General features: G+C 37.4%; 1 protein-coding gene across 2 annotated transcripts in view; it reads right to left on the bottom strand.

Moving 5' to 3' along the window:
- The window catches only part of PDE1A (phosphodiesterase 1A), a 320,443-nt gene that overhangs the window by 243,010 nt on the left and 56,257 nt on the right, over positions 1-21,176 (bottom strand). The window lies entirely within an intron of this gene.

Here is a 21,176-nt window from a genome sequence, read left to right as displayed (position 1 = left end):
CATGATTATCGAGAATCTCTAATTTTAAGTAATTATGGTTGGTTGATTAAAGCTATTCAATAATAGATGCATTTTAAATTAAACCATATAGTTAGCAGTATAATCATTATAATTATATAAGACATTATATACCCTTAGTAAATACCTACATATGTTTTTATTCATGTAGAAAGTAATTGATGTATTTTATGTATCAACAAAAAGATATGCTTCAAATAAAAACAATTCTTTTGTGAAAAGAATAGTATGAAAAATTTGTCATACTCTATGATACAATTTTTTGAATTTAACATTTAATCAATTTAATTGATTTTTTGAAAGTAACATAATTACCTATTACTTCACTACTATATCTGAAAAACATCCTTTACTTGCTGATTTAATTTAAAATCTTCTTTCTTCTTTCCTTTTTCACTTTTATTAGGCAATGGGGCATGAATCACAACCTCACATATGCTGACTGCCACTGAGAAGCCTCTTGGACCCAACATTTTCATTAAGTTTTTAAAGAGGAAGAAACAAAGAAAGAGAAAGAGAGATGAAGGAGGAAGAAAGAGACAGAGGAGACAACCATCCACTGTCCTCCTCTGGTGCTGTGCATATTACTTCCCTGTGGAAACTCAAGGTCTAACACATGACAAGGGGCAAGCTCTACTGGGTCAACTACCTCTGGCTTCTAAGAATGTTACTTTATCACACATTGCATTTTCATGCTTATTTCATGTGATCTCTCTACTATAATGTTGGTGTGGGTGTGTGTGTGTGTGTGTATGCATGTATACACATCAATACCATACTGATTTAATTAAAGTAGCTTTTAATATTCCATTTAGATTATCAGAATAATAATATACTGGATAGCACCACCCTTTCCTCAATTTTATCCCCCCCCCGCCTGTTTTTTTCTTTTAAGATTCATGATTCTACAAAAAAATATATTGTCTTTTATATAATCCATTCAGCAAATACTGAAATTCACTATTCACTGGAGCCAAGTATTATGAAAGCAAGTATGATCTAAATACCTCAAGATTAGAAAAGAGAATTTCACTACACAAAAGTAAAGGACTAGTAATATAAACTTTGATGTTGCATAGAATTGGAAGATACTGGAATAAACTATAGGTCATTCACTTATCATAAACATTATCCTAGTTATTTCCACTGAGAAGACTGAAGCAATAATAAAAAAACAGTAGCTATTAGTATACCTACCATCCAAATTTTGATTTCGATCTACTACTCATTATTTCAAAATGGGGATTTATTAAAAATAGAATAAATGTTAGGTTCATATTCAATCATCCTATAGTCTTGCACTGGAAAAATAAGAAATTATTTAAATAATAGAGACACAGAAACTAATGAAGTGCACGTTGAACATTCTCAGGAATTATCCATATAGTGGAATACAAAATACCAATGGCCAAGAACTGATTCTTTGCAAGGAAAAATAAAAAGAGATAAACCATTAGACAGGTTTTCCAAGACAAAAGAGAGAAATCTATAGCATAAACAGAAATTAGAGAGACAGAATTATTATACAGCTGATGATGCAGAAATATGAAGGATCATAAAATAATTTTATGAACTTTTTATGCAAACAAATTGAACAACCTAGATGAAAAGACACATTCGTAAAGTCATATCACCTCCCACAATGGTTTCACTTGTATGTGAAATATCAAGAATTAAAACACATGAAAAGAAGAAGAAGAAGAAGAAGAAGAAGAAGAAGAAGAAGGAGATGATGATGATGATGATGATGATGATGGAGAAGGAGAAGGGGAAGAAGAAGTGGAGGAGGAAGAAGCAGGAGAAGAAGGAGAAGAAGAAGGGGAGGAGGAGGAAGCAAGGAAAGAAGGAAGGAAGGAAGGAAGGAAGGAAGGAAGGAAGGAAGGAAGGAAGGGAAGAAAGGAGGAAGGGAGGAAGGGAGAAAGGAAGGGAGGGAGCCAAACTACAAACTGTCTTGAAGACTTCATGATAATTACAGTGGTTATGAGTGGGGAAGTGGGTAGGGGAAAGACAGAACTTTGTTGGTCGGTATAATGTGAGACTATACCCCTGTACTTTTACTACCCTTTACACCACTATTAAGTCACTAACACAAATTTATAATAGAACCAAGACATAATTTTAACCTAGACATAAACCTCCCCAAGGATCTGAAAGAACTTTATAATTCAAACTACAGGCCACAGTTAGAAATAAAGGGAGATATAAAGAAATGGAAAGATATCTTGTGTCAAGAATTGGAAGAATGAATATTGCTAAAATGGTCATCCTACCTAAAGCAAATTATAAATACCATGCAATCCCTATCAGAATCCCAGTGGAAACTGAAATAACAATTCTAAAATTGGTGTGGAACAAGAGAAGACCATGAATAACCAAAGTAAACTACAAAGCAATAGTATCAATATTAATAGTATCAATTATTATTATTTAGATTTTTAATTTTTTAATATTCATTTATTCCCTTTTGTTGCCATTTTTATTGTTGTAGTTATTATTGTTGTTGTTATTGATGTCACTGTGTTGTATAGGACAGAGAGAAATAGAGAGAAGAGGGGAAGACAGAGAGGGGGAAGAGAAAGAGAGACACCTGCAGACCTGCTTCACCGCTTGTGAAGCGACTCCTCTGCAGGTGGGAGCTGGGGGCTTGAACCCTGATCCTTCCACTGGTCCTTGAGCTTTGCGCCACATGTGCTTAACCCACTGCGCTACCACCTGACTCCCAATAGTATCAATTATTAATAGTTGTCACTGGAACAAAAATAGACACTCAGACTAAAAGAACAAAAAAGGGAACCCAGAAATAAATCAACACATATGGACACTAAATATATGAAAAGGAGTCAAATCATTGGGGGAAAGAAAACCTCTTTGATAATTGTGTTTGGGAAATAGAACAACCGTTTATAGAAAAATAAAAGTAGATCAGTACTTAACACCATACACCAGAATTAGCTCAAAGTGGGCTGAAGACTTGGGTATTAGGGCAGAAGGAGATAGCATAATGGTTATGCAAAGAGACTTTCATGCCTCAGGCTCCAAAGTCCCAGGTTCAGTACCCAGAAGCTGAGCAGTGCTCTGGTAATAGAAACAAAACAACCAACAGATGGTTTCACTTATAAGGTGGAATTTAAGAATCAAGTGGGTGAAAGAAAACTCAGTAAAACTTAGAAGTGGCATGGTGTACTGCTGCAAAGCAAGGGACTCTGGGGGAGGGAGAGGTAGGAGTAGGTAGGGTGGCGGGATCCAGTGGTAGAGGAGACCAGAAATTGGTTGTGAAAATGCTGCACAGATACCTGTCACCAGAGATAAGAAACTGTACCCAAGTGTCAACAACTCTCTGTAGACCATTATGTCCATAATACAATAATTTGGGGGGGGAAGACTTGGGTATTAAACATAAAAATATAAAATACATAGAATAAACACAGATGAAACACTTCAGAACCTTAATATTAAAGTGATGTGTGTAGACTCATACTTACCTTATTGGCAAGGTAAACTAAAGAAAGAATAAATAAGTGGGAGCATCTTAAATTAATAAGCTTCCACACATTAAATTTCCACAAGGATAAAAAAAGAAACCTAGAAATTGGAACAATATATTGCATAACATACATCTCACAAGGGGACGATATAAATCTATAATATATATACATATATAAACACAGTTTAAAGAAAAGAAAAAAACATAATTTAAAAATCAGGCAAATGATCTGAACAGACAGATCTCTGAATACACACAGATGGTCCACTGACAGATGAAAAATGCTCAACATCACTTTCATTAGAGAAAAGTAAATGATAACCATATTGAGATAGCGCCTCACATTTGTGAGAAAGGCCTACATCAACAAAGCAGGAAACAAGTGTTGATGTGGATATGGAGGAAAAGTAACTCTGATAACACAGTTTTCAAGCATGCAAACTGGTTCAGCTCCTATGGAAAATATTGGGAAATCCTTAAAGAAAAAAGGAAACATTTTACCATGCAGTAATACCACTCCTAGGCATCTATCCAAAAGACAGGAAAACAAGATCCAGAAAGATATAAGCACCCTTGTCTAAAATGGAAGCAACCTAAATGCCCATCAATAAAACTGCATAATAGAGAGTGGGGAGGTAGCGCAGCGAGTTAAGATGAGGTGGCGCAAAGTGCAAGGACCGGAGTAATCGAGCCCACCCCCCCCCCCCCCCCCCCCCCGTCTTCCCCTCCTCTCTCCATTTCTCTCTGTCCTATCTAACAATGACGACATCAATAACAACAACAACAAAAACTACAACAACAATTTTTTAAAAAGGGCAACAAAAGAGAAAATTTTTTTTAAAAAAATCAGAAATGAATAGGCTCTGTGTTTATCCCCTACAATACATTCCTACAAATTCTTCCTCTAGTCAGTTCATGTTTGCCATTCAACTTTTAATGTGTATCTCTAGCTTCCTGAAGTGTTCCCTGAAAATCAAGCCTGAGATAAATGTTTTGGTTTTTTTTTTGTAACTGACACATTATTACCAACTTCCACTTCCAAAGTACATATAACATAGTTGAAATAACTTTTTCACTTCTTTTGGTGAATCATCAGCTCTAACTTTCCTGCTTTGTTTTGAGGAGATGAATTTTCTTTCTTTTTCTTATGGACTTTTAATACTTCATAAAGTAAACTAACAATGACTAAACACATTATCTATATTGTATTTTTGCCAAACACAACGACAAATTGTGTTTTTGAGAAGATCTAACAATACATGTCCTTATTTTTTCTACTGCAAAAGTCTAAAAGTAATGATAATTTAGTTGTACTAGACCAAACTTATGGCTTCTAAATTCTATTCTGAATACAAGAAATCTGTCAATCATCCATATGTTTAACCTACCTATCTTCACATATATGCTTGCATATATAAGTATTTTCTTTCCTAGAAAATGTCTTTTGTACTTAGTTGATTGTTATCATTATTCTTTCTTAATAAAACAAGGAAGAGAGAGAGGAAAAGATAGCTAACCCTTTGGGAATAGTATGCTAAAACAGTCCTAAGATATACAAGTTAAACTTGGCATGCCTTGGATCTGGGTCAAAAACTTGTTTTTATTGGCTATGGAAAATGGAATACTAAACTATGTTGGGCCACACTATAATTGTGTTTGGAAATGCATAATGTTATGTTTGAGCATTCTGTGTGATTAAATGAACTTAAGTCTACTGAAAAGTGACTGATGTGGTCCAAGAGGTTGTGCAGTGGATAAAGTATTAGACTATCAAGCATGAGGTCCAGAGTTCAATCCCTGGCAGCACATGTACCAGAGTGATGTCTGGTTCTTTCTCTCTCTCTCGTCTAGCTTTCTCACTAATAAATTTTAAAAAATAATAAATAAAAAATAAAAAAGTGATTGATTACATTTTTCTCAGCAGTTGTGGTAATGCAGACAAGCAGCAATGTATTTTAACTTCTGAGTACTTTTGCTGAAGGTATAAAAACTAAAGTATTTGCAAAAGGTAATACCTTCTAACATATAGAGCTCAGCAGAGTAGATGGATGGCCTAAAGATGACATTTTATTGATATTAAAACAAATCACTTAAATAGTTTATGCCTTGAGCTATCTCTTCAAAACAAACATTCCATTTTCCATCTGACATAGAATCAAGTGACATTGTTTTGCTTCTAAACAGGATTATTTTTCCAAGAGTTCATGAATGTTGGTGATTCCCTTCAGGAGAGTTGAAACCAGTAAATATTGTTTTAAGGAGTAAGGAGCTAGGTCTGGGAGTTAAAAGAAAAATATCTTATGCCAATAAAAATCAAATTAGCTTCAATGTGAAAGTAATACAAAGAAAAAAATCCATAGAATAAGGATGTGATTCAACTATTTAGGGAGTTTTAGGAATCGAAATACTGTATAGCTGTTAATAACACTGCTTAATTCCATTTCTGCCTAAGGCAACAACAATTTAACATGTTCTTTCATTCCTGCACAACACTTTTGTAATTTTCATTTTGCACTCAACAATACTTGCATTGTCTCAAAGGTTAGCCTGTGGGCATACAATTGCACATGCTTTTAAAGAGTATTTTATTTAATCCAACCTATCACAACCAACCCAGTATTTTTAAATAAATGTTCAGTATGGTCAAGGGCCTTTACCATCAAACCAAAATTTCATAGAAGCTTTATTAGGCAATTAGTTATGATAGAAATGGTAGCATGCTGGCATATGAATATTCAGTAAGAATCACTATTTAAAATGCTAATTCATAAGCTAAAAGTTCAAGAGTGATCCTACTTAAAATGCTAATGTGCAAGATAAAAGTACAAGTGTGTTTTCAGTTCATTTCGACTTAAATGGTAGTCATGGCATCACATTTACACCTGAGGTCTCAGCTTTTGTTACTAGTATTTTAAAATATAATAGAATAAACAAATTAAAAAGTAAAATAGTTTGCAGTGATATTTTTTTCAGGAATATTTTATGGTATCTGAAAGTACTTACTAGCTAAAAGAAATCTGCAGTTACCAAACCTCCTGCCTACCAGAGCTCATGGGTCATTTTGCTGTGTTCGAACAGCATGCTATTGAGATGGACCAAGGTTTCTTTAACATAGAACAAACATAAGCCTAATGCAGTTATTGATCATATAGAGTGATGAATTTACCATAAATAAAATCAGTCAGAAAGTAAAGTGTTAATACCAATAAACATGTTTTAAACTAAGTACTGTTTCCTGTTTTGGTCAAAAGCAGTTACTACAGTTAACCTAAGCTGAAACGAATAATTCTATGAAACGTCAGAGTTAAGAACTCACTACCAAGGTCCACTTACTGCAAAGCAAGAAGCAATTATTCTGACTGATAATGCGCTGTGCATTATAAATGAAAATTAAAAGAGGAAAAAGAATCAGGAATTGGATGATAGTATAATGATTATGCAAAAAACTCTCAATGCCTGAGTTCCCAAAGTCCCATGTGTAAATTCAGCACCACCATAAGCCAGAGCTGAACAGTGCACTGACCTCTCTCTATTTTTCTCTCTCTCTCTGATTAAAATCATATCATTAAATTTTTAAAGAAATTCACGAATTTACGAAGTTTATTTTTTTGGCTATTACCCGGCCCTATATCACTCATGAAAGGTTAAATTCAGAGTGACTGATTATTATTTTAATGTCACACATCCAAATTTGGTTAGAATCTTGGTTCCTCCTTTAACAAGACACACGATCTTTGTGAAACTTACAGAGAATATTTAAGTCCCAAATTCCTTATGTACAAAGAAGGGATTACTCTTGTGATCACTTATAGGATTTTTGTGCTTTTGTGCACATATTAAAACACTGTAGCATTCCTGATACAAGGTAAATTTGTGAAAAGATGTTTTTAAAACATTTATTGTAGATAAAAGTCAAGAATTACAATTTGGTTAGATTCAGAATGGAAACTACTGGAAAAATGTATGCATTGAAAATTGTTCACAGTTCATTAATGCTGACTAGACTATGATTTCATGTATTCGTGCAAGTACATATGATTGGCCCTTAAGAAGACAGTATATAATCTCTGAAAAAGCAACATTTTTTTCCTGAGAAGTCTCTGTGTTAGTAATATTAAAAATGACTAAGTTTATATGCCCGTGCTCTTTATACGGTTCATTTTATTCAAAGTCCATCCCATGTAACAAATTTTGGAAGGAAGTCTTTCTCACACTCCACAAATACATATGTATATATATATGTGTGTGTGTGTGTGTGTGTATACATATATATATTCTATTCATATTTTTACATATCATTGTTTATTTCAAAGTACTTCCCCTCATAAACTTTAGAAATTCTTTAGATAATGTTATACTTCATAATATTAGTTCATGTGACCAATAAGTAATAACTTCCAAGTGGGTGAGAGCAAAATCAACATCTATGAAACCACATTAGAATCAGCTGGTGCTACCCAGAACATAGTACAGTGGCTACAGCGACAGCCTAGCAAGCAAGAGGTTCCAAATTAGATCCCCATAAGCACATATTCTAGAGTAATGTTTTCAGAAACCAGGTGGTGGCGCATCTGGTTGAATACATATGATACAGGGCACAAGGACCCAGATTCAAGTCCCTGGTCCCCACCTGCAGAGAGAAAGCTTTGTGAGTGGTGAAACAGAGTTGCAGGTGTCTCTCTGTCTCTCTGTTAACCCCTTCCCTCTCAATTTCTGGCTGTCTCTATCGAATAGCTAAATTAACTAATTAAACTAGAGTAATGCCCTCGTGTTTATTACTCATTTATTGCCTCCAGGGTCATCGCTGGGGCTCGGTGCCTGCACTAAGAATCCACTGATAGGACAGAGAGAAATTGAGAGGGGAGGCGTAAAGGCAGAGAGACACTGCTTGTGAAGCGACTCCGTGGGGAGCTTAGGGCCAAACCGGGATCTTTGCCGCAGGTCCTTGCCCTTCGTACTATGTGCGCCACTGGCGGACCCCCTCTCTTGAGGTTATAAATAGATATATGGATCTGAGAAGCCAACCGGGAGTTTTTTTTATAGATTATGGACATATCCCTTTCCCTTCCCCATTTTTCTTCTTTATCAGGAAGCTATTTATTGGTCCATCATCTTGAATGTTACTGATATCTTCTTGACTTCAGATATAGTATGATACCATGAGACCAGAAGCTACCTTTTTATCTTTTCTTATCTTCTTTCTTTTTTCCCTTTGTTGTTTTGTTGTCATTTGTTCGTTTTCTATTATTATTATTATTATTATTATTATTTATAGTGCTTTTTAGCACTATATTATGAACTCAGCTATCTTTTCCTTATGCATCTGTAGTATTCACAGCATTTTAAGTTTGTGACACCCATGTTAATTATGCTTTAGATATGCTCAGGAACTTGATTTTCTTCCTTCTGTTTTATTTTAAACCACTCAAGCCATTCCAAATTATATGTTTTTGGTAAAATTTGTTAAATCACTTGATTTGCTTAATTTTATCATTTAGATTGTTTGATTGTTTTCTTTTACGTAGAGCAACTGTTAAACACAAGGAATTCAGAGCCCCTCCCCTTTTTTTTTCAACTTTAGTTTCCTTTATCAAATTCTTATTTACAGATAAAGCATATTTGACATCTTAGGATCCAGCAAAAACAGTGAACTGTTGTGTTGTTGTTTTTTTTTTTTTAAAAAAAAAGGAAATAAAAGTAAATTATAAAGAATGTCAAATATTTGGTTCTGAAAGAAAACTTCAAAGGCTTTCCAAAACAGTTCACTGTTCTTCCCACGTTACATCCAAAAAAATCTATCACCCACTGATAATGACTGCATGCCAGCCTACTTTGACTTACTAACAAATATATTCATTTATAATTCCTTTTAGCAGAGTCCTGAGTTGATTTAATTCATGTGATCTAATGGCTAAAGTCTAAATAATTTCTATTTAAAGGCAGTATGTACTGCAGAGTCGTCACAGTCTACTTTGATTCTGTTTGATAGTACAGATGAGAATGACTCAAGTAGTCAGTATGGAGTGGTGCTCTAGCCATCAACTAGTTCAGCGTCTGTATTTTCCACTGGGGGAAACAATGCCATGGACATACTAATACATTTTGCTTGCCCTCTATTTCACTTATCTGAAGTTAGTTTTCTCTATAGCTACACAGTAAACTACAATTTGAAGTTTAAAACAAATAAGTACTAGAAACTGACTGAAGTGTTTTATCAACACACTCACACTCAGCAGAAATACTTCAAGGTTTTGGATCACTAGTTGTATAACAACCGATGACAAGCCCCCAAATCTAAAAGTGTGAGCGTCCTCTGCCAAATATGTAAGCTGAGTCAGAAAAACATACCAAGACAAAAAAGCATGATTAAAGAGCAGAAACTGAATGTGCTCCAAAAGTTAGTGAAAATCTTTCCTTTTGTTACTCCTACCTAACCCTTCAATAACAACAACAACAAAAGTGGGGTTTTTTTTTTTCAGTTTAACTACTGCTAATATCAATTCGAATTGAAAGGAGAAAGAATCTCTGTGCAATATTTTTTCCCATATAGGTTTGACTTCCAAATTCACTGAGAGTCATTTGCCACCGTTACGTATTATTTATTATTATGTGTCATTTATTATTTATTATTATATATGTTATATGTTATTATTATGTATTATGTATCATTTTCACCATTATGTATTATTGAACGGAAGCAAAAAGTGTTAGTATCCATAAAGTCTATTATGAAAAATATCTGGGTTTGAATGCTGATATTGTCTCTAGTTATTTGGATAATTCTCCTATCTTTATCCATCTTTGCAAAATACATTCGAGAATAATGACTTTGGTTGCCAGGAGATTAACGGCAACTTTTAAACATCATTTTATTTTATTTTATTTTATTTTATTTTATTGTATTTTGGATCAAGACAGAGAGAAACTGAGAGTAAAATGAGAGGTAAGAAGAGAAGAAAGGAGACGCCTGCAGCACTGCCTTATGACTCCCCTGCAGATCGGGATTGAGGGCTTAAACCAGGCTCCATGCACACTGTAATATGTGTGCCTTACCAGACACACCACGGCCTGAATCCACTTTGAAGTTCATGAAACCACAGAAATTTTTGATAACTCTACAACATGTGTAGCATTTGTAGCTTAAAATATATTTAGACTTCAACCATTTATTGACAAGAGTGTCAGTAAAAGTAGGTTATTTCATTATAGTCACCATTGTTATCATCATTCATTACTGCTGCTACAAACTGCCTCCTCTATTTCTTCCCATCACAGGAAATAGAAGTATTCTCAAGCATATCCATCTTCAAAACACTGTAGCACCCACAAAAAAAAATTATTAAGTAGAAAAAGAATGACTGGGGGCCAGATGGTGGCCACCTGGTTGAGTGCACATGTTACAATGTGAAAGGACCTGAGTTTGAGCCCCAGTCCCCACCTGCAGGGGGAAAGCTTTGCGAGTGGTGAAGCAGGGTTGCAGGTGTCTCGCTCCCTCTCTATCATCCCCTTCCCTCTCAATTTCTGGCTGTCTCTAACAAATAAATAAAGATAATACCAAAAATATATTTTCAATATTTATTTATTCATTCCCTTTTGTTGCCCTTGTTGTTTTATCGTTGCCATGGTTATTATTATTGTTGTTGTTGTTTATGTCATTGTTGTTGGATAGGACAGAGAGAAATGGAGAGAGGAGGAAAAAATAAGACAAAAAAGAGAGAGAGAGAGAGAAAGACAGACACTTGCAGACCTGCTTCACCACTTGTGAAGCGACTCCCATACAGGTGGGGACCCGGGGGCTCGAAACGGGATCCTTATGCTCCTTGCACTTTGCTCCACCTGTGCTTAACCCACTGCACTACCGCCTGACTCCCCAAAAATATTTTTTTAAAAAAAGAGAAAAAATGATGGAATGATCAAGATAAAACAAATAAATAAATAAGTGAGTAGGGACATAAAATGTCAACGTGAGCCAGAAAGTTTCCATTAAGAGGAACAAGCTACAAAGTCTTCCCCAGTGGAAGTCAGAACTGGCCAATTTATGACTTCACCTCAGCTCACGTGTATCTATTAGACTAAAGACTAAACTAAGAATTTACCCATGAAACCATTACTGATGAATTTATTGTCTCGTGGCAGGAAACAATATACCCGTGACATTAAGCTGCTCTCAAAAGTATTTTTAAATAAAATAAACAACATTACTAGGGAAATGAAATCCCCTGCAGTTTGATTAAATCAAGAACTGGTCAGCATCTAATCTGGCTCATTCCTTTTAATGCTGCTGTTTTGTTTTTCAAATTTCCAAGGAGCCATGCTTTGGAAATTATAATTTATTCATTAGAAAGATGTTGCATTTGCCTTACAGTGTGTGAAATGTCAGCTTTTCCCTATGCGTAAGAAAAGATTCAAAACACACATTTGTATAAAGTTATGTATCTTGGCTACAAAAGAGAGGAAAGAGACATCTACAGCTGGCAGGGTTTGGTATTCTAGTTTCTGAAAACAATAGTGACTATCAAAAGCACATGAATCACCATAAACTAGTGGTTTTTCTCTGACAACTGTAATTTATAAATAGCACCTATATTCTATAAACCCCATTGAAGTTCATGGAAATTGTGTTCCTAAAAATATTTAAATGGCCTCAACACTATGTATTTGAAAGAAGGATGTTTTTCCTTATAAAAATATTTATTCCTATAGTCTTGTCAATATTCTATTTTATAAATAAAATTTTTGGAAATATATTATGCATACATTTGGATTTTCCCTTTATAAAAATAGAGACTGTATACAAATATTATCTACATATTAGAATATATTAGAGTATATAATTCTACATACTGTACATAATATATAAGTGAACAAATGAATTATAATACATGAAAATGTGATACTAACTGGTCATTTCAGAGACTACAATGCCTTACTGAATGTTTTTAGTACCGACACTTGGTTCTTTAAGATTTTCTAAAATATTAAATCAGTTGTTTATTTTAAAAAACATTCTGAAATTCGTTATACAGTCCTGACCTGGCATAGAAGCATGAGTTACTAGGGGTTCTGCATTTCCAGTTCATAATCAAAGACTTGGGGTCACAGAGTGAGCCCCGACTGTTCTCTAGCTGCTTAAACTCCTGAAGGTATCAAGAAAATGCAAAGAGAAGTGAGATGACCTTGGACTGCTCAGAGGTGTTCTATGCTAGTCTCCACTGCCAGCCTGTATTTGCCAGACCCTGAATATGTTCTCTATCCTCCCTCCCTTCTTTATCTTCTTGCTCTTTCTGAACTGTTGTCCTCTATGTATCTCCTTTATCTCACTCAACACTCAGTACTGTCTGTGAGCCAGAACCTCTGCTAGAGATTGTTTATACAACAATCAGTGTCAACACACACATATTTTCCTGCCTGCATTAAATGAAACCCTGCCCCTTCTGCTGAATATGCCCTTTAATCCTTTGCTGTTGCTTTTCCATGATTCTCCAGTTTAACTATTGGCAACTCTGGTTCTGTGGTCACCATCAATAAACAACAAAGTATTTTCTTTCTATTAAGTGCCCCACAATTTTATATTTTACTGGAAAAGGAAGTCAGAATGAGATACTTCCCAGCTTGGGTCCTGCAGAAATTCCAAGCAAAAGAGGTAACAATATAGCTCACATACGGAAGTGAGTTGGGGGTCTATCAAACAGGAGGACCAGTTTCTGACCAAAACTTAATTATTCTTTTCTGTGTAAAAATAATCAAGAGGGGGGCCAGGTGATTGAGCGCACATGTTACAATACACAAGGACCCAGGTTTGAGACGCTGGTCCCCACCTGCAAGGGAAAAGCTTTGTAAGTGGTGAAGCAGGGCTGCAGGTGTCTCTCTGTCACCCTCCTTCACTATTTCCCCCTTCCCTCTCGATTTCTGGCTGTCTCTATCCAATAAAATATAAAGATAATAATAGTCATCATTAACATCACCCCAGAACTCATTCTTAACCTGGGTCCCGCGGCAAAGAAGTGGCTCGCTTCATTCCTGTCCCACATCTTGGAATCTGAGTCTATGCCCAAAGTTTGGCGTCGTGCGAAGATAATAGCGGTTTTGAAACCAAAGAAAGACCCAACACTGGCCGCCAGCTATAGACCAATTTCTCTCCTCTCTGTGTGTTACAAACTCCTTGAGAGGCTGCTTCTGTCACGTATTTCTCCTCTTACAGAGAAATTCCTATCACCCGCCCAAGCTGGTTTCCGCCCAGGAAGATCTACCTGTGAACAAGCCCTGGCCCTCTCAACTTACATTGAAAATGGATTCCAGAAGAATTTAAAGACGGGTGCCGTCTTTGTTGATCTCACAGCAGCCTATGACACGGTCTGGCACCGTGGTCTCCTAGTCAAGATCTCAAGATGCCTGCCTTCATGGGTGGCCAACACTATATCGTTTCTTCTCCAAAACAGAAGATTCCGGGTGCATCTGGGTGACAAGTCTAGCAGATGGAGACCTGTCTCAAGTGGCCTCCCCCAGGGCTCTGTTCTGGCTCCTACGCTATTTAATATTTACATCAATGACCTCCCAGAAACTTCTTCAAGGAAGTTCATCTACGCCGATGACATCTGCTGTGCAACTCAGGCATCCAAGTTCAACATCCTCGAGGAAACACTCACGAAAGACATGTCTCTGATATCTGATGACTGTAAAAAATGGCAACTAATCCCTAGCACTGCAAAAACGGTATCATCTGTTTTCCATCTACACCATGCCTCGGCCTCACGTGAGCTTAATGTGCAGCTTGGCGGTACGAGAATCCGGCATGAAGCCCAGCCAGTCTATCTTGGCGTTACTCTCGATCGCACTCTGTCATTTCACAAACATCTCATAAAAACTGCAGCAAAGGTGGGCGCGAGGAATCACATCATTGCAAGACTGGCCAGCTCCTCATGGGGCGCGAGCGCTTCCTCACTACGATCATCCTCTCTGGCATTATGCTATTCCACTGCAGAATACTGTGCCCCAGTATGGTTCCGTAGCCCCCATGTCCACTTGGTCGATTCCAAATTATATTCCTCCATGAGGATCATTTCTGGAACCATCCGTTCCACCCCGGTTCCATGGCTGCCAGTTCTTAGCAACATCGCCCCGCCAGATATTCGTCGGGATGCGGCATCATCTAAGTTCATTTCCCACGTCTACGCTCGACCGGACCTGCCAATATACGCGGATATCTTCGCCCACCCTGTCCAACGCTTGACGTCTCTTCACCCAATCTGGTCCCCTACGCCTACACTGAACTTCTCTGTTCCAGACTCTTGGAAACAGAGTTGGCAGTCAGCTGAGGTCAAGAACAAACACCTCATCACAGACCCCTGCAAGCGTCAACCTGGCTTTGACCTGGCACGTTATGATTGGGCCCTCCTCAATCGCTATCGAACAGGCCATGGCCGGTGCGCCGCTATGTTCCATCGCTGGGGAGCCAGAGACGACCCGAATTGCCCCTGCGGCTCCAGACAGACTATGATCCACATAGTCAACGACTGCCACCTCTCCAGATTCAAAGGAGGTCTCGAAACTTTACATCAGGCTCAACCTGACGCTGTTGACTGGCTATGGAAGAAGGGCAAACGCTAGAAGAAGAAATCATTAAGAGACCAGAGGAAGTGTAGACAACTAGATGGGATATGGCAAGCTTTCAATTTTCCCAGGCCCATTTTTCATCTCTAGAAAGAGAAGGTAGCTGTGCTTCTCCCTCTCCTTAAACCAGGCAGAGTAAATTTAGTCGCACTATTTTAAAAAATTGATAGAAATCTTCTGGAAGTCAGGGGACCACATGGCCTGACATACGACTCAACCATGAAATATCTAAAAGGCAGAGAGTCTTGGGACATCTTGGCATAGAGATTGCTGTCCTGAGAACAGTCTGCATTCTCCAGGTTGTTGTCTTGGAAAGATTTATGCAGGTTCCTCACAAACTGAGATTTAGAATAAAAGGGGCTACTTAGCGGTTTTCTTAGTCAGTGTGGATAAACCTTGGCATGAAGAAGACCTGGTGAAATGCACAGAGCACTATGTGAAAGAACTCGCACAAGGACCCGGGGTAAACCCCCCCACCTCCACTTCATGAGCAGTGAAGCAGGTCTGCAGGTGTCTTGTTATTATAAATATGGTTATTTCATTATAGTCACTGCATGAGGGAAGCATTTAGTTTTAGATTTAAAAAGAAGTCTTATCTTTGCCATTCTCTGAAGGGAGGCTGGGCATCCTACTGTGCCACTCAAAGAACACTGGTCCTGAAATGAGTGCAGCCTAGAATGTTCCAAGCCATGGTCATGGATTATGAACTCAGACTGACAGGGGCTCTGAGGATATACAGGTTCTTGTGCTAAATATGAGTAGATATGGGCCCTGGGTTAGATCAATGTGATAAACAGTTAACTGTACTGATATATTTTCTTCAAGTTTGGGAGCTACCCTCTACCCTAATTCAGCTTTCTGATTCTATTCTCAACTCTGACACCATAGTCACAGGTGTCAGAGTTTTAGTCCACTTACATGTTAGTTATCAAGCTCAGGCAAAAATTACTAGTCATGGGAACATACCTAAAATAGTCTCCCTAGCTTCTTTCCACCATAAGATTCCTAATTTCATCTGCTCTATTCCTACATTTTGGTTCCTGTTTATATCTTACCAGCTTTCAGCACCAAGTTACAGATGTTATGATGATGTCATCCTGACTTCCGTGGGCAGATGACCTCACCAATCTATCGCGGAACCTCCTCTTTCCAGAGCCCTACCCCACTAGCAAAAGATGGAAACAGGCTGGGGGTATGGATCGACCTACAAACATCTATGGTGTTACTAGCTTTACCATACCCTCTAACTCTTAAGCTAGAGAAAGTGTATTTCTTTAAAGAGTTTTTGTCAACAAAGCAAAATGTGGGGGAATCCAGAACAAATAAAAAACAGTAGAGATCTAAAACAACTGAGACATTTATATTTGCACTAAATAAAAGGATGCTAAGTGCTCTCATAATGGCACAGATAATTGTGCCAATCCACTCTTTTATTCATTAGTGGTCCAATTTTTGAGGTATCATATCCTAAAGATCACTCTCTAAGCTTAACATCTTTTCTCTTTGACCATTATTTATTTTATTTTGTACAGTATAGTAAAATAAATACACTTTATGTAAACATAATACATTTAAAATCCATTTTGCTGAACTCCCAAGATCTTATCATTGATGACATGTACCCTGTTTGTAACCTTTCCCTATGTTTCTAGCTCCAGCTCATTTTTCTACTTCTGTTTCTGAGTTCAGCTTTGTTGTTGTTATTGTTATTTCATGAACTAATGTAAGTAATACTATGTATAATGTGTCTCCTCTGTCCATATTTTTCAACTATATGTGTGATTAAATCAGCTTCAACAAAGCTATAGAGATCCGAGTATAAATTGTCAGTGTGTAGTTAATACAACTCTTGGTATACCAGTATCAAAAGTAGATATCCTCATAAAAAAAAAAAATACTAGATCCCTAACATTTTGGTAGTTCAGAATGTCTCTGTAAGCTACATTTTCAGAGGACAGAATATTATAGTCAATCTTAGTAGGAAAGTAGACCATGAAAAATTATCTCAGTATTAACAACATATTTCCTTCTTCTTTTCCTATTATATACCAAATTACATTTTGAGTGAAGAAAACATCCAGAATTCACTCCCATTCACTGTTGCAGCAAAATCAATAAAATACCTAGGAATAAACCTGACCAAAGAAGTGAAAGACTTGTATACTGAAAATTATGAGTCCTTATTCAAAGAAATAGAAAATGATACCAAGAAATGGAAAGATATCCCATGCTCGTGGATTGAAGAATTAATATCATCAAAATGAATGTTCTCCCCAGAGCTGTATGCAAATTTAATGCAATACCCATCAAAGTTCCACCAAGCTTCTTTAAGAGAACAAAAATTATAATCATTTATCTGGAGTCAGAAAACACCTAGAATCGCCAAAACAATCTTGAGGAAAAGAAACAGGAATGGAGGCATCACACAGCCAGATCTCAAACCATATTATAAGGCCATCATAATCAAAACAGCCTAGTACTGGAACAAAAATAGGTACACAGACCAGTGGAACAGAATTGAAAGCCTAGAACTTAACCCCCACACCTATGGACATCTAATCTTTGATAAGGGGGCCCAAAGTATTAAATGGAGGAAGGAGGTTCTCGTCAATAAATGGTGCTGGGGAAACTGGGTTGAAACATGCAGAAGAATGAAACTGAACCACTTTATATCACCAGAAATAAAAGTCAACTCCATATGGATTAAGGACCCATATTTTAGACCAGAAACTATCAAATATTTAGAGGAAAACATTTGTGGAACACTTTCGCACCTAAACCTCAAGGACATCTTACTTGATACAAACCCAATTGCAAGGAAGACTAAAACAAAAACAAATCAATGGGACTACATCAAATTGAAAAGCTTCTGCACAGCCAAAGAAACCATCACACAAACTAAGAGATCCCTCACAGAATGGGAGAAGATCTTCACATGCCAAACATCAGACAAGAGATTAATCACCAAAATATACAAAGAGCTCAGCAAACTTAGCAACAAAAAAGCAAACGACCCATCCAAAAATGGGCAGAAGATAATGAACAGAATATTCACTACAAAAGAGATCCAAAACTCTAACAGACACATGAAAAATTGCTCCAGGTCACTGCTTGTTAGAGAAATGCAAATAAAGACAACATTGAGATACCACCTCACCCCTATGAGAATGGCATACACCAAAAAGGACAGCAGCAAAATGCTGGAGAGGCTGTGGGGACAAAGGAACCCTTCTGCACTGCTGGTGGGAATGTAAATTAGTCCAACCTCTGTGGAGAGCAGTCTGGAGAATTTTTCACAAGGCAGGACATGGACCTTCCATATGACCTAGTAATTGAGTACTGTCTTATATGTATTCATATCTATGTTACATCAGTTAGGTTCAGCTTGATAAGAAAAGGATTCACTTTTGGTATCAGGGTGATGTTGGCTTCATAGAAGGTTGGAAAGGAGTGTTTACAGTCAACAATATTTATACAACTTTATTTGGGAGCTACTCTCTTCCCTGATCCAGCTTTCTGGTCCTTTTTCCATCATCTCCCCAGACAATAACTTGGGTTCACCTGCATGTCAGATTTCAGGCTGGGGGGGGGGGGACAGAAAAACTAGTATAACCACAGGCACTTTGGAATATAACTAAAATGTGCCTACTAGATAGCTACAAAATGGAGGTCCCCTCCTGCCCCCCAACTCTTCATCTACACTACTCTAGCCTTCAGGTTCATGATTAGTCAACAACTTGTTTGGCTTTATATGTGAACTTTCTTTTCAGCCACCAGGTTCCAGATGCTAACATGATGCCAGCCAGACTTCCCTGGACAGACAACCCCACTAATGTGTCCTGGATCTCCGATTCCCCAGAACTCCACACCATTAGGGAAAGAGAGAGGCAGACTGGGAGTATGGATCAACCTGTCAATGCCCATGTTCAGTGGGGAAGTAATTACAGAAGCCAGACCTTCCACCTTCTGCATCCCACAATGACCTTGGGTCCATGCTCCCAGAGGGATAGAGAATAGGAAAGCTATCAGGGGAGGGGATGGGATACGAAGATCTGGCAGTGGGAACTGTGTGGAGTTGTACCCCTCTAATCCTATGGTTTTGTCAATGTTTCTTTTTTATAAATAAAAATTAAAAAAATATATTGATTCACTGCAAAACTAAAACTAACATATATATATTTGTTGGTATGTCCCATTCCCCCCGACCTCTGAGAAGAATTGGTTTGCCCCTTGCTAGTTTCATGCCCCGCTTTCTCCCCGCCCCCTATGCTAAGGACATGCAGAGTCCCAGCAGCGGTGGAGAGAGGATGATGGAGAAAAGCACATGGTGTGGTGATTTGCCGGTTTGTGAATAAAGATTAAACTGCGTTCTCAACCCAGCCACGTGTCTCTGGTCATCTCTGTTACCCGCCGGTGAAGCCAGCCCGGATAAAACAACATATATGTATACATTTATATATATATATATACACATACACACACACACACATAAATCACCTTCATGTATCTTACAGTGTTCACAATATAATTGATATACCATGTGTAGCCAGGGGCTGGCACACCTGGCAGAGGTCTCACATTATTATGGGCAAAGACCTGAGTTCAACCTCTGTTTCCCATCTTAGTGGAAGTGGAGTAGATACTACAAGTGTCTCCCTTTCTCTTTCTTTCTCTCTCTACCTCTCTCCCCTTCTTTATTTCTCTCTATCTCTATCAGAAAAAGAAAGAAAAAGGAAAAACTAGCCAGTGGTTATGGAGGTAGAGTTATCATGGAGGCACTGAGCCCCAGTGATGAGTGGTGGGAAAAAATTAATTAAAAATGTGTATACATAACATGCATAAAAATTTCATCCTTTATAACTACATTATATAAAAGAAGACAACATTTATGTTACATGATATTCAACTAATAAAGTCACTTGATGGCATTTTCATCTCAAATAAAACTGGTTATCATAAGAAAAGGGTTGTGAAAGTCCAGCTTTTATTGTCTGTTGGCAAGGAGAAATAGGGACAATTGAAGAATCTGTCTACTCGCATACTTCTCTAAATAAGGAAGTAAAAGTACATTTCATAAGAAAAACAATATATGTGTGTGTGTTTTGATAATACTAATTAACAAATGTATAACAAAGAATTAATTTCCAAGCTTCCTATAGAGTTCAAATAATGTGCAAACAAGTATAACTGATTAAAAATTCATAGATAATTCTCAGGACTACAAATAAGCAGAAGCTGAAGGAATGCAGAAGCATGAAATCACACTCAAGATTTACTGAGGGCTGCCAAAGAACACTTCTGGGGGCCGATGGTAACGGAGCTATCTCCTGGCAAGGAAGCTCCTGGCAGGGAGGCTGAACCGGTGATGACCTGACCGGGAGAGTCGCTTCCATGCCAGCCCAGTTTCGCACTTTATCTGTTGGTGAGTGCCTAGGAATTCTGAGTCATGGTGATGGCTATGCGAACTCCTCTGAAGCTCCCTTCTTTACCCTTGCATGGCCACAGATACCGCACAACCCCAAAGATCCAGAATTCAACAATACTTCTTGTGTTCTTTTTAGTCTTTTTTCATTATTACTTACTTTTTAACTCCAAAATCACTTTCTTGAGGAAATGTTAATTTACAGGATTTTCATGGTCACAGGGGTCCATTTCCATATTTCCCCAAGAAAGGTATCAGTACATTTCACCCTCAACCAAATTAACTCACCAAAGGGAATATTCTTCTTTGCTACAATATGGCAAGGACTAAGAAGGCATCATGCTGAGAGCAAGATAAGCTAGAAGGGCAAAAACCCAACTGCTGGATGATTTCACTCACAGATGGGCCGGTATCTTGAAAACTAGAAGATTTCTCATATCAGAAGAAATAATTTTTGAAACTACCAGTTTCATATTTGATTTTCCAGTTGTTCTAGAAACTGAAATGAACTGTCACAGAACCTAACATCTTCATTCCGAGAGAATTTTTATAGAGTAAAATATCTTAAACAACTTAATAACAGTTTTGCCTAGGACTGAAGATTGTATCCTAGAAATCTTAAAAGGATATCTTTGGACAGAG

Source organism: Erinaceus europaeus, chromosome 18 (assembly GCF_950295315.1).
Source record: "Erinaceus europaeus chromosome 18, mEriEur2.1, whole genome shotgun sequence".
In the NCBI taxonomy this organism is placed as follows: domain Eukaryota; kingdom Metazoa; phylum Chordata; class Mammalia; order Eulipotyphla; family Erinaceidae; genus Erinaceus; species Erinaceus europaeus.
Note: the sequence above shows the minus strand (reverse complement) of the source record. Positions and strands in the feature narration are given on the sequence as shown.